This window comes from Takifugu flavidus, unplaced genomic scaffold (assembly GCF_003711565.1).
Source record: "Takifugu flavidus isolate HTHZ2018 unplaced genomic scaffold, ASM371156v2 ctg178, whole genome shotgun sequence".
Taxonomy (NCBI): domain Eukaryota; kingdom Metazoa; phylum Chordata; class Actinopteri; order Tetraodontiformes; family Tetraodontidae; genus Takifugu; species Takifugu flavidus.
In genome coordinates, this window is record NW_026621878.1 from 125,001 (window position 1) to 138,000 (window position 13,000).

Sequence of the window (13,000 nt, forward strand, 5' to 3'; positions counted from 1 at the left end):
CCTAACCTTTGCATGTCCATCTCCCTCACAGCTGTCTCTCTCGCTCACACACACGGTGCAGTCAGGATTAAGCATTTATCTCGGTGGTCCTCCTTTCGGCCCTAAACGCCCGTGAGGATGATAAGAGACGCCGGGATTTGTCAAATTGTGCGCCATTGATTAACTGACCTTTCACGCCTGCAAGTCTCTCAGCCACTCCACTAACTGCTGACAGGTTAGATAGAGAGATAGATGCATCTAGCTGTTATTATTGTGTACAAGTTTGTAGTTACCAGGTGTGGCAGCGAGAAACAATGGGGGGGGGCAAGGGCCATGGGAGGAAGGGGAGAGAGGAGGGAAAGGGAGGGGAGAAGAGGACAGAGTAGTGGAGGTGATGGGAAAGATACAGAGGAGTCTTTCAATTGACCTATAGGCGTGGAGTCTAACAGGGAGACGAGGTTGCCTAAACAGTAATGAGAGTTGAATAATGAATAATGAAACATACATTTTAGGGTGCGCTGAGGGGCTAATATCAGACAGGAAGATATTAGCAGAGGAGCTGAAGGAAGATTCCAGGTAGCAGTGGAGAGTGTGAGTGAGAGTGGTTCTGGCCAGAGGGCTGTTTCCTGGCACACTGGACACCTTTGATTATTCAAGTTTGCTCTGATGTACTCCACAGCATTTGTAGGCACGGCAAAAAAAATCTCACCATACAATGAAGCCAGTTTTATATGCTTGGTCTGGGGTAAACTGACGTGTTAGAATTCAAAATAGAAAAACAGAACTCAATTTTATGCAGTATTTCTCACATGTGATGATGGGTGTACCTCTAAAAGATTGTGGCACCAGTACGTGTGTGTGTGTGTGCGTGTGTGTGTGTGTGTGTAAGGGGAGGCGCCGCGCGTGTGCGTGCGTGTGACATTAATGTAACCCCTTTTCTAGATATACAAATTGCCTTTTATATTTGCCTTGTCTAAAATGCTGACTTTGATTGAAAGCGAAGAAGCACTGACAACGACATGAAGATGAGGAGAAGGTTCACACACCTGGACTCCCGCGTCGGCCCGCCTCAGCGATTCACCTGAGGCCGAAGCCCGAGCTCCGTCCCCCGGATCGGAGGGTCTGCTGGGCCGCGGTGGTCTGAGTCGGAAGAAAGAGGAGCGGAGGGAAAGGTGCCACCGCCGCAGTGCACGAAGGCTTCACTACAAAAGAAGGAAAAACAGCAAAGAGTTTGTTCACCAATAAATAAATAAATAAATAAATAAATGAATAAATGAGTCCGCGTCCAGCTGAGCTGTACCGGGGCCGCTGTGTCGCTTTCCCACGTGACCTCCCCCGTCGACAGATCAATCATTCTTTTTAACTCGTGCAGTGAAGTAACGCGAGTGAAGTAACGCGAGCGTGACCGCGCTCACGTCATCGTTACTGTTGGCTAATTAAACCTGCGGTAGCCCGGGCTCATGTGTTTGTGGTCTGTCATTAATTAACATTTAAGTTTATATCAGGTTTGTGTTTTACGCAGGGGCTCTGTGTGTGTGTGTGTGTGGTGTGAGTGTGTGAGTGTGTGTGTGTGTGTTGTGTGTGTGTGTGTGTGTGTGTGTGGGGGGGGGGGGGGGGCTTGTTATCGATAGAGCAGCTTGCTGGGGAGGGTATCGACTGCACTAACTAGCCGCGCTTTGATCATATAAAATTGGTTTCCAGATGACAACACATTAAGGATGAGAGTTATTTAGAAAAATAAAATCGAGTGCGCGTGTCAGAAGTTTCTTTTCCGGATGAGATGGAGACGAGAAGAGACACGAAACCTCCACAGGTTGAACAAAAAGGTCTAAAACGGGCGAATGAAATTATGGAATAAAGCAGGAAGAAAGGCTGATTTCAAGCTTTGAAATTCTTGCTTTACGATCACGAACAATCCGAAAATCTAATGAGGAATAAAAGTGTTTCTTCTGGAGATAAAAAGTGAAATAACATAAAATAAACGGATTGATTCAAGACAATAATTCTTAAAATCATGCACACAAATAACTGAAGCGGCCCCAACTGCTACAAAAATATAGTATTCATAAATGTATTTTTGTCTCTCTTTTCTTTTTGGTATACGGCTAAATTTAAAGGAAAAGAAACGCTGAAAGATTTGTTTCATTTTTATTTGTTTAAAAAAAAAAAACCTCGATAATGCATAAGAGAAATAACCACAAAAACAATAGAATCAAAACAAGAAGGCACGAATTTAACAGCGCTGAAAGCGAAGGAAGTATAGGTTATTTTAAGTATAGGTTAATTTAAGTAGGTTAATTTAAGTATAGGCTAATTTAAGTATAGGTTATTTTAAGTATAGGTTAATTTAAGTATAGGTTAATTTAAGTATAGGCTAATTTAAGTATAGGTTATTTTAAGTATAGGTTATTTTAAGTATAGGCTAATTTAAGTATAGGCTAATTTAAGTATAGGTTATTTTAAGTATAGGTTAATTTAAGTATAGTTAATTTAAGTATAGGCTAATTTAAGTATAGGTTAATTTAAGTATAGGTTATTTTAAGTATAGGTTAATTTAAGTATAGGTTAATTTAAGTATAGGTTAATTAAGTATAGGTTATTTTAAGTATAGCTTAATTTAAGTATAGCTTAATTTAAGTCGAGTTTAATTTTGTTAATTTAAGTATAGCTTAATTAAGTATAGGTTAATTTAAGTATAGCTTAATTTAAGTATAGGTTAATTTAAGTCGAGTTTAATTTTGTTAATTTAAGTATAGCTTAATTTAAGTATAGGTTAATTTAAGTATAGGTTAATTTAAGTATAGGTTAATTTTGTTCATTTAAGTATAGGTTAATTTAAGTATAGGTTAAAGTCTTAATTGATGATTATTCGTTTTAAAAGAAAACCTTCAAGAATAAGAATAAATTAATGTTATTTTAACCACCGTAATAATGATAATAATACTACTAATAATAGTACTACTAATAATTGTAATAATAATAACAATAATAATAATAACAATAATAATAATAATGACAATAATAATAATAATAATGATAATAATAATAATAATAATAATAATTTTAAATGACAGTTTAAATGACAATTTGACTATCGAAAATAAATGACTCAGTGATAATGGTTGACTTGAGGTGAGGAACAGTTTCCCGAAATTCCACTTAGTTTCAATCTTCTCCAAAATATTAAGAGCGGATAAGCGGGGAAACCGAAAGAAGACAAGTTAACGCGTTACTAAAGGTTAGAAAACTCACAAAAATGGTAAAACGTCTGAAATTAAAAAGTTAAAAACAACTTTTGGTTTTCCGGACACCCAGAACTTGTTTTCCTGTTGATTATCTACTGTAATAATGTCAATAATTGCAACAGTAGCGGCGATACGAATATTATGTTATTATTTTTATTGCACAATATTTTTTTTCCAACTCCTCGCAATCAATTAAATTAATCAAAAGCTCCCAAATCCAGGCGTCTGTCCCCGGAGGCGCGCACCTTCGCTCGTGCACGCAGACACACGCATAAACCAGTCTTTAAAAACTTGGATGAGGTCGGCTGGTGTTGAGTCAGATGTGAAGCACTGACGGCACCAAAACAACACCGGGGTTAGTGTGGATCCGCCGATCGATCTCTTAATCTGCAATAGTTACATGCAGGTATCGATTTACAAACTCTGTTTATCTGGAAATATGCTGGTACAAATAATTGATGGAGTCCACCCACGGCGAGCATAAATATGCATCAAAGTTGCGAGGGGGAAGCGCCGAAAAGAAGGGGAAAATCCGCAGATTCTCACCGAGATGCTAAGTTGGTATCGACGCGCGCACAAACTCCCCCGCGACGCGCACATTTCACCGTTCAACGAGAAAAACTTTAGACATTTGAATTTTCCAACGCACAGACGGGCGCGATGTCGGTCCGCCAAGGTTGGTCCTTTCTGGAGGGACCACTTTTGATTTACTCTGAAAATATTAGTATTTTTAGAAAAATAGCTCAATTAAAACTGATAAATAACGACGCATCAGATGAGCTGGAGCCAAAGTTGAAGCAGGAAATTAGATCATTTGTTACAGAGATGTTAATTATTGGTTTATATCATTAGTCTTCAAAGTAAACAGCAGTAAACACACATAGAAACAGGAGCGCGCGCACACGCACACGCAAGCGAGCGAATACAGCAATCGCATTTGGGCAACACGCGCGTGAAGCTAAAGGCTGCATCAAGGTAAATGAAAGGTTGGGGGGGGGGGGGGGGGACTTTGGAGGTGAGAGATGGCCGCTCTAAACTAACACACACTTACGCACTTAGAGGCTGATCCGGGCCAACGGTGGCACCTTCACGCCTCAACGTTCTACACGTGCACAAGCGCGAGCCCCACAAAAGAACTTCAATTTTGCAGGAAATTAAACAACACGTAAGGAAAGAATCAGGTTCAACTTTTGCATTGCAAAAACTGATGTTGGAAGTGGAGAGCAGAGAAAGTGGAATAAAGGAGAAGCTGCCACCAGATGAGAGGCTCCAACAACGATCCCCAAAAACGCTCCTTCATCACAGCGGGACGGAAGTGCGCAACTTTGGAGCCCCCGAGGAACACAACGAAACACACAGAATTAGGAAATAGAACGAGACAACAACATACCTGGCGGGTTTTTAAAATCTATTTATGTTGAGGACGCGCAGTCAAAGCTCTCCCGGCTCGAGACAAGAGTCCATCCGCGCGCGTTGACTGTGACGACGCGGCGACCGAAGAGACAGCAACTGGCAACCTGAACCAACCCTGGGAGGAGGGGGAGGGGGGGAGGGAGGGGGAGGTGTGCATCACTCTGCCTCTCCTTCTGCGCTCGTGTGTGTGCGCGCGCGCGTGTGTGGTTAATTAATAAATCCCCATTCGCGATGCCTCGGGTCGGTTTGTTTTCCCCGGTCGACAAGCCGAGAGGAAAGAGAATTTGAAGTAGGATTCGACCCGTTTCCGCTCCCGTGTCTCATATATTTGGGTGGAAAGAGAAAGAGAGAGAGACGCAGAGAAAGAGAGAGAGAAAAGAGGAAGAAAAGAATGTGGACACATGAAGGGTTGCACACACCAGAGGGATCCAGTCAGATCCCGCAGATCTCATTTTCTTTTGTGCTTTAATCCGAATAACTGTCTTGAGTGGGAAGATGATTCTGAACTGGACAATTTAGCAGGAACCTGCAGCACAATTCACGCTGTCGCCATGAACCGACGTCAGGAGACAGTCGGACTCTAATAAACGAGAATGATTTCATTGATCTCCAATCAGCACCTTTATAATCAATTAGACAAACCAGCCGAACCCAGTTGGGTGGAGCAAACTGGAGCAAATCAAGAGTGACTCAAAAAGAGAAGATCCGGCCACGAGGCCTGAGAGCGACGGTGAGAGGAGCAGAATAAGGCCGGAACCAGAGCCGCCGACCCGACCCGCGCCGCTGCACAGATATACGTTAAACAACGTATAGGGGCTGAAGGGGCTCCATCCAGCGGTGAGGGATTCATCTCACTTAAAGCGAATGTGAGATGTCAAAGGTCACGGAGCCAATTCAACTCCACAATGAAGTTTACGTGACTTTTTAATTTGTTGAATCCAATTCGTGCGACACGTTACACAATCAGACAGTTGCACATTTTAAGAGACGCAATCTTTCACCAACTGACACCTTTACTAAACAAAACATTCATAGAAAAACATTAAATTCCTATAATTCGTCCTCTTCGCAAAGGAAGCTTCTAATTAAAAATCGATGAATATGAGCGGAGCAACGTGATCACGTGCGCAACAACACAGGCGCCGCGTTATCGCCCTCTAGTGTCAGCGCCACATCTCAGCCCTAAATTCAACTGAAGAGCAGCTCACGCGGGTTGACCAGTCCAGAAACATGTATATGTGCGTGTGCGTGTGCGTGTGTGTGGGTTGCAGGGTATCATACACTTATACTCAGCAGATGAAAGCTTTGCCAATACTGTGAATTCCCTGAGGGTGGTGGCAATATTGACGGGGATGTTGCTGTGTGTGTGTGTGTGTGCGTGTGTGTGTGTGTGTAAGTGTAGGTGTAGGTGTGTGTGTGTGTGGTGTGTGTGTGTGTGTAGGTGTGTGTGTGTGGTGTGTGTGTGTGTAGGTGTGTGTGTGTGGGTGTGTGGGTTGAGGGGGGGGCATCTTAAAGAAAGAAGAACATAGTAAACGATTCCTGTAGCTTGTAAAATCTCAGAGCACCCCCCCCCCCCCCACCTTCTCTGCCCCCCCCTCACCTTCCTTGCCCCCCCCCATCAGCAGCTGGAGAGTCCAGGTGTGACACCTGAGAGGGTCTCTATGTGTGACTGTGCCAGAGGCGCCGGTAGAGGCATAACTGACCTATCACATCACCATTGACTTAGTTAATTAATATGAGTGGAACTGGGGCTTCCTGGCTCACTTCTCTCCGTATGGATTTGCTGTCTCCTCACATTTGGAACGTTTTATGTCCATTCGATGCAAATCCAATGTGTTCTGTCCCGCGGTCCAATCATGACAGCTAATTTTTGCGGGTGAGCTGCTTTGATGGGGCAGATTTTGATTGTGGTACCTATGAGCGATTGATATTAAATCTCACGTGAACGGACGTCAACTTGCAGCGCAGAGACGCGTTAAAAGGCTGCGAAGTTCCTGCGGCAGCTTTAGCAACACGTTACAATAAATGCTGCATTTAAAGGGAGGAGGACAAAGATTCATGCAAACATTCGGTTTCTCCGTGGCTGCGAGAGCACGGGGGGGGGGGGGGGGGGTGACACAAGTGAGGTGGACAGGAAGACAGGCAGAAGAAGGTGGGAAATGGAGAGAAAAGGAGGGGAAAGAGAGAAAGAAAGAGCTCCAGTGCCTAGTCTTAATCTGAGCTGTTCTGATCAATAGCCCATTTCCCATTGTTGCCAGAGCTGTTCGATCGCTACACCACGGAATTAACACACCCACTTTAATCTAGGGGGAGAGGAGGGTGGAGAGTGTGTGTGTGTGTGTGTGTGTGTGTGTGTGTGTGTGTGTGTGTGTGTGTGTGTCTGGATGGGTGGGGGTAAAGGGGGCGAGTGGGGAGCAGCTGTGGAGGCATTCTCAAATGAAATCAAATCTAATTGTTATCACTGTCGCTGCTGCACTTATTACAACCACTGTTAGAATTATCCAGGCACCATATAGCTCTGCCCCCCCATCACCCCCATCACCCCCCATCACCCCCATCACCCCCATCACCCCCCCATCACCCCCCATCACCCCCCCATCACCCCCCCCCCCCCCCCCGCTTCCTGCTGTGTAAACTGGACTTAAATAATCCGAATGAGTGTTTATTTGTTTCATTTTGCCGGCTGTAGAGTGGATGGGATGGAAGGTCGGGGTAGCAGTTGGTCCTTTGGTCAGGTGCTGCTGGAGAACATCTGGGAGAACATCTGGGAGGAGAAATTCAATTCACCTCTGGTGCAGAATGTTCATGAAATTTTACCAGCCAATTTCCAGACGTCTCCTGTGATTATCAGACTTTACAGGCATAGAAACGAGAGACCGTAAATGTCCACAACAGAGTAATGGGTCTAATCGGTCTGCGTTGGTGTCATTGGGTCGCTGTCTCCATGTTATCCAGCCCACCAGCAGTGCTGGGAACTGAACCAGCAGTCTCCAGTGGAGGCCAGAGTGGACCCTGGACCCGGCACCGTGGCTTCACACACACACACCAGTTGTTGATGTGCATGTTTCTGGAATATGGAATATTTATGGAATATGGGAGGAACCTCAAGTATCTCATTTGTGGCCACAGTGATGCAAAGGCTTTCTTGCTTAATTGCTGCTGTCTCTGCAGGTCCTGAGGAAGATCTCGCTTCCCAACGGCATCCTGGGCGTGAACACACACTTTGACTAAAGGCCTTCTGACTGTGATAGAGTGGCTCAGTCTGCAGGGGACTGGGCTGAGAAGCAAAGGGTTTTGGTTCAAGCCCCAGCGGGGGGGGGGGGGGCAGGACACCATCAGAGCACTGCCAAGGTACCCTTGAGCAACGTATCAAACGAGACTCACAGAGGGGGCAGTAACGAGCTGGGGACTGATTCAGGGGAATCACCTGCCTTCACCCCTCCTGGATCCCAACAGGGAGAGAAAGACAAAAAGAGTCTAATAACATTTAATTCTGAACATTGTCAGCAGGTAGAAAAATCGTGGATATTTGATCTGCTGAGGAGAAGATGGCTGTCACCCTGGGCTCCGTAGGTGACACCCAACCGTCCCTCTTGTTTGTGTGAGAAGAATTATTGTTGTTATTACTATTATCGTTTCAATGCTATAGTAAGTATAGTAAGTAGATTTAGAATGTTTAATCAAAAGGAATGTATGAGTGTTTGAATCAAGTATTGAAGCTGTTAGGTACCCAGCACTGGGAGGTACCATGTTCAAGGACACGAGGAAGTCGTAGAGATAGGAGGAGAAGGAATCATGAGGTCAGATTGACATAAATGTTGTGTGCACCAAATAAAAGAGGAGAGCGAGCAGCAGACGGACGGAGTTGAGAGAGGAAGCTTGAACTGCTGCTCAGCTCTCCCTTGCAAGGCCTCCTGTTGTTTGCGTGGTTGATCTGAGTCTGGTGAACATTTGGACCTCTGCGAGACAGCGGTTGGAAAATGTCCCTCGTGATTAAAGCAACGAAAGTTGCCATCAAAGGTTCCTCCTTCACAACAATACTGCTAGAATCACCTCTTTTATTACTAAAGTGAATTCTTCTGCTTCCTCTTTATCAACACTGGAGTTTAACTGTTGAATATTCTAATTTTGGGCTTTGGGTGTCGCCAGTGGGGTCTTTACTTTCTGCCTCCTTCGGAGACAGCTCGAGGGAAGGAGCAGCGCAGGAGCTCCCCCCCCCCCCCCCCCGCCGAAGGCTTCAGGCAACTTTGGCTTCGATCCATTCTACTTACTCTAGTCCTTTTGAAGTAATTTCATAACAGAGCAATTTTTCTCGTTAGCGTTTGCCTTTAATTGTGGGTAATTAAGCGTGCTCTGGCAGTAGAGAGAGCAGTGTTCAGACGATTGGGGGGAAATTAGCCGCAGTTCAGCTGTGAAATATGGGGTTAAGTGGAAGACGGTGGGGAGAGAAGCGAGCCAAAGGGGTCAGTGACTCCAAAACAGGGGGCACGCCATCCAAGCAGACAGATGCTCTGGGTGAAGGGGAAGTTGGGGAAGGTAGGAGGCAGAAAAGAGATGATAAATAGCACAAGCTCGTTGGGCTTGAGGAGAAACCACGGGGGAAGAAAGACAAAAGAAAGTCTTCAATTTGTGCAACACCAACCAAAGAACGGGTGATTGCTTTTAATATTACACACTCCCTCTAAATACTAGCTACAATAATATCCATCATTAGCGTTACGCTACTGTTACGGTCACTAATTGTGCTATTGTCTCTAGATTTACACAGTCGGTCCATTGAGCAAGCTGTTACTGCTCAATCAGGAACATTCACAGCACATTTGAAACGCTCCCGTACAGAGAGGCTGTAAGACGAGTAACTCGGCGAGACTTGATTAAAAGCTGAACACATGCTGAATACAACCCCTGCCCTTTGCATCCATTAATGCTTCCATTTTAACCCCACAACAGCCATAAATGTCACAGTGGCCATAAAGCAGATGAGGAATGATCGCAGCCATTGACTGTACTGTCACATGCTCAGTGGATATGGATAAACTCCACCGGGCGCTTTATGGAACCATCCGCAGCGGCTGTAATGAACCTGTTAAAGCTTGGATAAATATTGGCTTCCATGTTTAGCGATCGTCTGAAAAGCCCCCCAAATGGGACACATTTGCAAACAAGTGGCTGGGCGTCAGAGTTGGCGAAGCTAATACCAAATCAATGAAAGGACGCTCCCCACGTGAGCCCTCGCAGAGCTCCGGCTCACGTGGGGAGCGCAGGTCTAACCTGCTCCCAATACAAGCCAGCATCTACTCCGGTATTTTAAGATATTGGTTACGACTTTCATGGAAGATTTTTGAAATATTGGTCCAGAATGTGGTCCAGCTAGCTCCGAGGATTAATGTCTGCGAGGATGAGCAAGACCTTTGATCCAAAAGATGCGTATATTTTCAACCACAACGATTGTGTTTATCATTAATTAATTGGGACTCTCTTATCAACAACAGTCTCCACTGAAACAAGAACTCTCCTGTTCCCAAAAGCATCACATCTGATGTTTTCTGGACCTCAACTCAAAAACATAATTAATACCCCCCAACACTCTAATCTGATGGGATTTCCTACAGCAGTTAAACCACTTGACCAGTTCAGATATTGATCACATGCATACGTGACCTGTTTTATTGACCATTGATTTATATTCCCAATAAGAAGAGGCTGCTCTCTGTCTGTGAAGGCTTTCAGTTTCATCTGCAACGCGAGCACACGCCAACATGCCCAATTCCAGACACGTGTTGCACATTAGCTCTAGCTCCATAAATGAGATAAACACCTGGAGCTTCTCAGTTTTACAAGACATGCTTTGACCTTGTGTGACATAAACTTGAAATCAATGGGAAGGTCATGGACGTAGAGGAACCACAGGCTGGTCATGGGCGCCGTGTCGCCCGCCATCCCGAGGATCATCCATGGAGGTTTGCCAAAGATGCGATAGGAAATGAACTGAAGTGTTAGAATGTTTTACATTTGGAGATCAGGAAGCTCACGGAGAGGCATGAATCCAACCTTTTGTGTTTACGCCAGTTTCCCATTTAAAAGAGCGGAACAGATATAATCTTTAATATATACTGAACAAACCAGACGATATTTGAGTCCAATGCTTAAATATCATTTTAAAATTTAAAAGGATATTTGCATTAAACCCGCGAGAACTTTTTGAAGTGCACGTCACCCTAAAGCCCATTTCCCTGGATGCTCCTTTTTCTGCTTCACGCACAATTCATCGGAATCAACGCGCACAAAGTTTTATGAAGACTTTTACGAGCGGATGATACTTTTCGGTCGAGATGCGTAATCGCGTGTTGTGCGCGGTTCGGTCCATTGAGGACTTGCGCGTGTTTGGCTCCCATTCTTCCAGAATAAAAGGCTTACCTGGGAATAGTGCACCTTCATCGAGATGATGAGCAGCTTCCTCCTGGGGTGATGGGAATCCTGTCGACGCGCGCTGAGGACGCGGAGTTCGGTCGGTCAGCTCAGCAGCCCCGCGCGTGCGTCCATCCCGCCGTATTAAACCACATTGGCCAGGAGGCGCGCAGGATGTTTGACTCGCTTTAAAAGCGCCGCAGGGGAAAGGGAGCAAAGAATAAAGATGAGAGATGAGAAAGCAGCGCGGACGAGCACAGACTGAAAAGTTGTCCTCAAAAGACGAAAAAAGTTGAGAAAAATCGACTTCGTTGCAATCGACAATTATCCGAAAATTGTGTGATTTAGTTTACTGGCATAAGCAAGGAAGCAGGGGACGAGTGGTGAGAGGAGAGCGCGCGAAAGGGGGGAGAGATCCGGGTAGAGCAGAGGATGAGTGCTCGGAGAGGGGGAGGGAGGAGAAGGAGCTGCGCCGCTGCCTCCACCGCGCCTCGCCTTCAAGTTTTATCCGCTGCGCTTCTGCGCGTGTTCCCGGGGACGTGCGACACAAAATTGACCCGCACCGCGAGGAGACCGCACAAGGAAAATATATGTAGACGGGAGGTGGCCAGAAAGCGGATCGATCGGGTTATAATTTTGTCCAAAGTCGAGGGAAAATAAAGTTCATGGAGGAATGAAATTTGAAAACAGATGGCGAATCCCGTCGCCCCTAAATAAGATTCGATCTTTTGGAATGGAGTGCAGATAATATTTGGTTGGACGTTTGATGAAAATGACGGATTTTTCATTTCGGACAGGTGGGGGGTGGAGGGGGGGGAGGGGCGAGGGGCGAGCGGGGGGGGGGGGGGGGGGGCAGATATGATGTGCCCAGAGACTGAAACCAAACTTGGGAAAGGAGACCGCACTGTTGGCCCCCACCCCCTCCGGGTTTCATCCAAGGACCCACACGCGCAAACGCCCCCCCCCCCCCCCACCCCCGCATTGCTCTTCTCCTCCGTGCGAAGAGGGCGGAGGGTGGAAGGAGGAAAAGGAGAGAAAACAAGAATACCAAATAAATGAGAAATTTTCGTACAGGCCCCGCTTCCGTGCGTTCCATGCTAGCAATAACAATTAAATATCGACCGCTTTCCCGGCCGGAGAGAACCTGAGATACCCAGAGACTGCCAAGTACCGAGACACCCCCCACCACATCTTCCACATATGCACCCATTCACTCCTCTGCTTTTCTCGTCATCCCCTCCCCATACACCTCTTTTCCTTCTAATCCAAGTCCATCAGGCCAATCTCTTCTAATTTGGTGTATCTCATTTCTCCCGATCCCATTCCCGCTCCACTTTTATCACGGCTGATTTGGGGGCGGCCTCTGGGATAGACTCCCATTTTCTCCCAGTACAAGAGGACTTCCTCACACCATGCATGTTACTTTATCAAAATCAATTATGAGATTGGGGTTTGGGGGAGCACATGGCGCACGTGCGCCCGACGTGTTAGCACGTCTCTGCAGTGATGTGGCCAAGCTGGTCATCCACAGCGGGGGGGGGGGGGGGGGGCACAGCCATGCCGTGGAGGTTCTTTAACGGTCGCGTGGTTGCTCTTTCACACCACATCGGCACCATAAAGTCAGGCCTCGTTGGGTCTTCCTGGGAGGGGCTCATTCTGCCGAGGCTGGCTCTGGTCCTCAGGGGTGAGATGAGGCCTGGGGTAGAACTTCAGGATGTTTGTGGTAATAAAGAGCATCGATGAGAGGCGCTGAAATGATGTTGAGACAGAAACATTCTGAAGGAACGAAGCTCTCAGGATTCGTTTCCGGTCTCATTAATTGTGATGCTCGGCCATGACCTGGTCCACTGCTCTGAAGGCAGAACCTCCGGGTCCAGGAGGTTCGATGGCTCAGAGTCTGCAGGACTCAGGGGTAGACTTCAGTCCAACGACCTGCTCCCGTTGATTGACAGGCT

At 46.1% G+C, this 13,000-nt stretch overlaps 1 protein-coding gene across 2 annotated transcripts in view; it reads right to left on the minus strand.

Annotated features, from left to right (window-relative positions):
• The window catches only part of erfl1 (Ets2 repressor factor like 1), a 44,167-nt gene extending 32,584 nt beyond the window's left edge, over positions 1–11,583 (minus strand). Inside the window, exons 1-2 of one of the 2 annotated variants that reach the window (XM_057023277.1) lie at positions 11,055–11,583; positions 1,026–1,181 (exon numbers count right to left, since the gene is read on the minus strand). The gene's annotated coding sequence lies outside the window, so the exon portion shown is untranslated. Of the gene's footprint in view, positions 1–1,025; positions 1,182–4,614; positions 4,764–11,054 lie in introns of those variants that run through there. The other variant, XM_057023276.1, reaches the window with a different exon arrangement.
• Between the last annotated feature and the right edge of the window lie 1,417 nt (positions 11,584–13,000).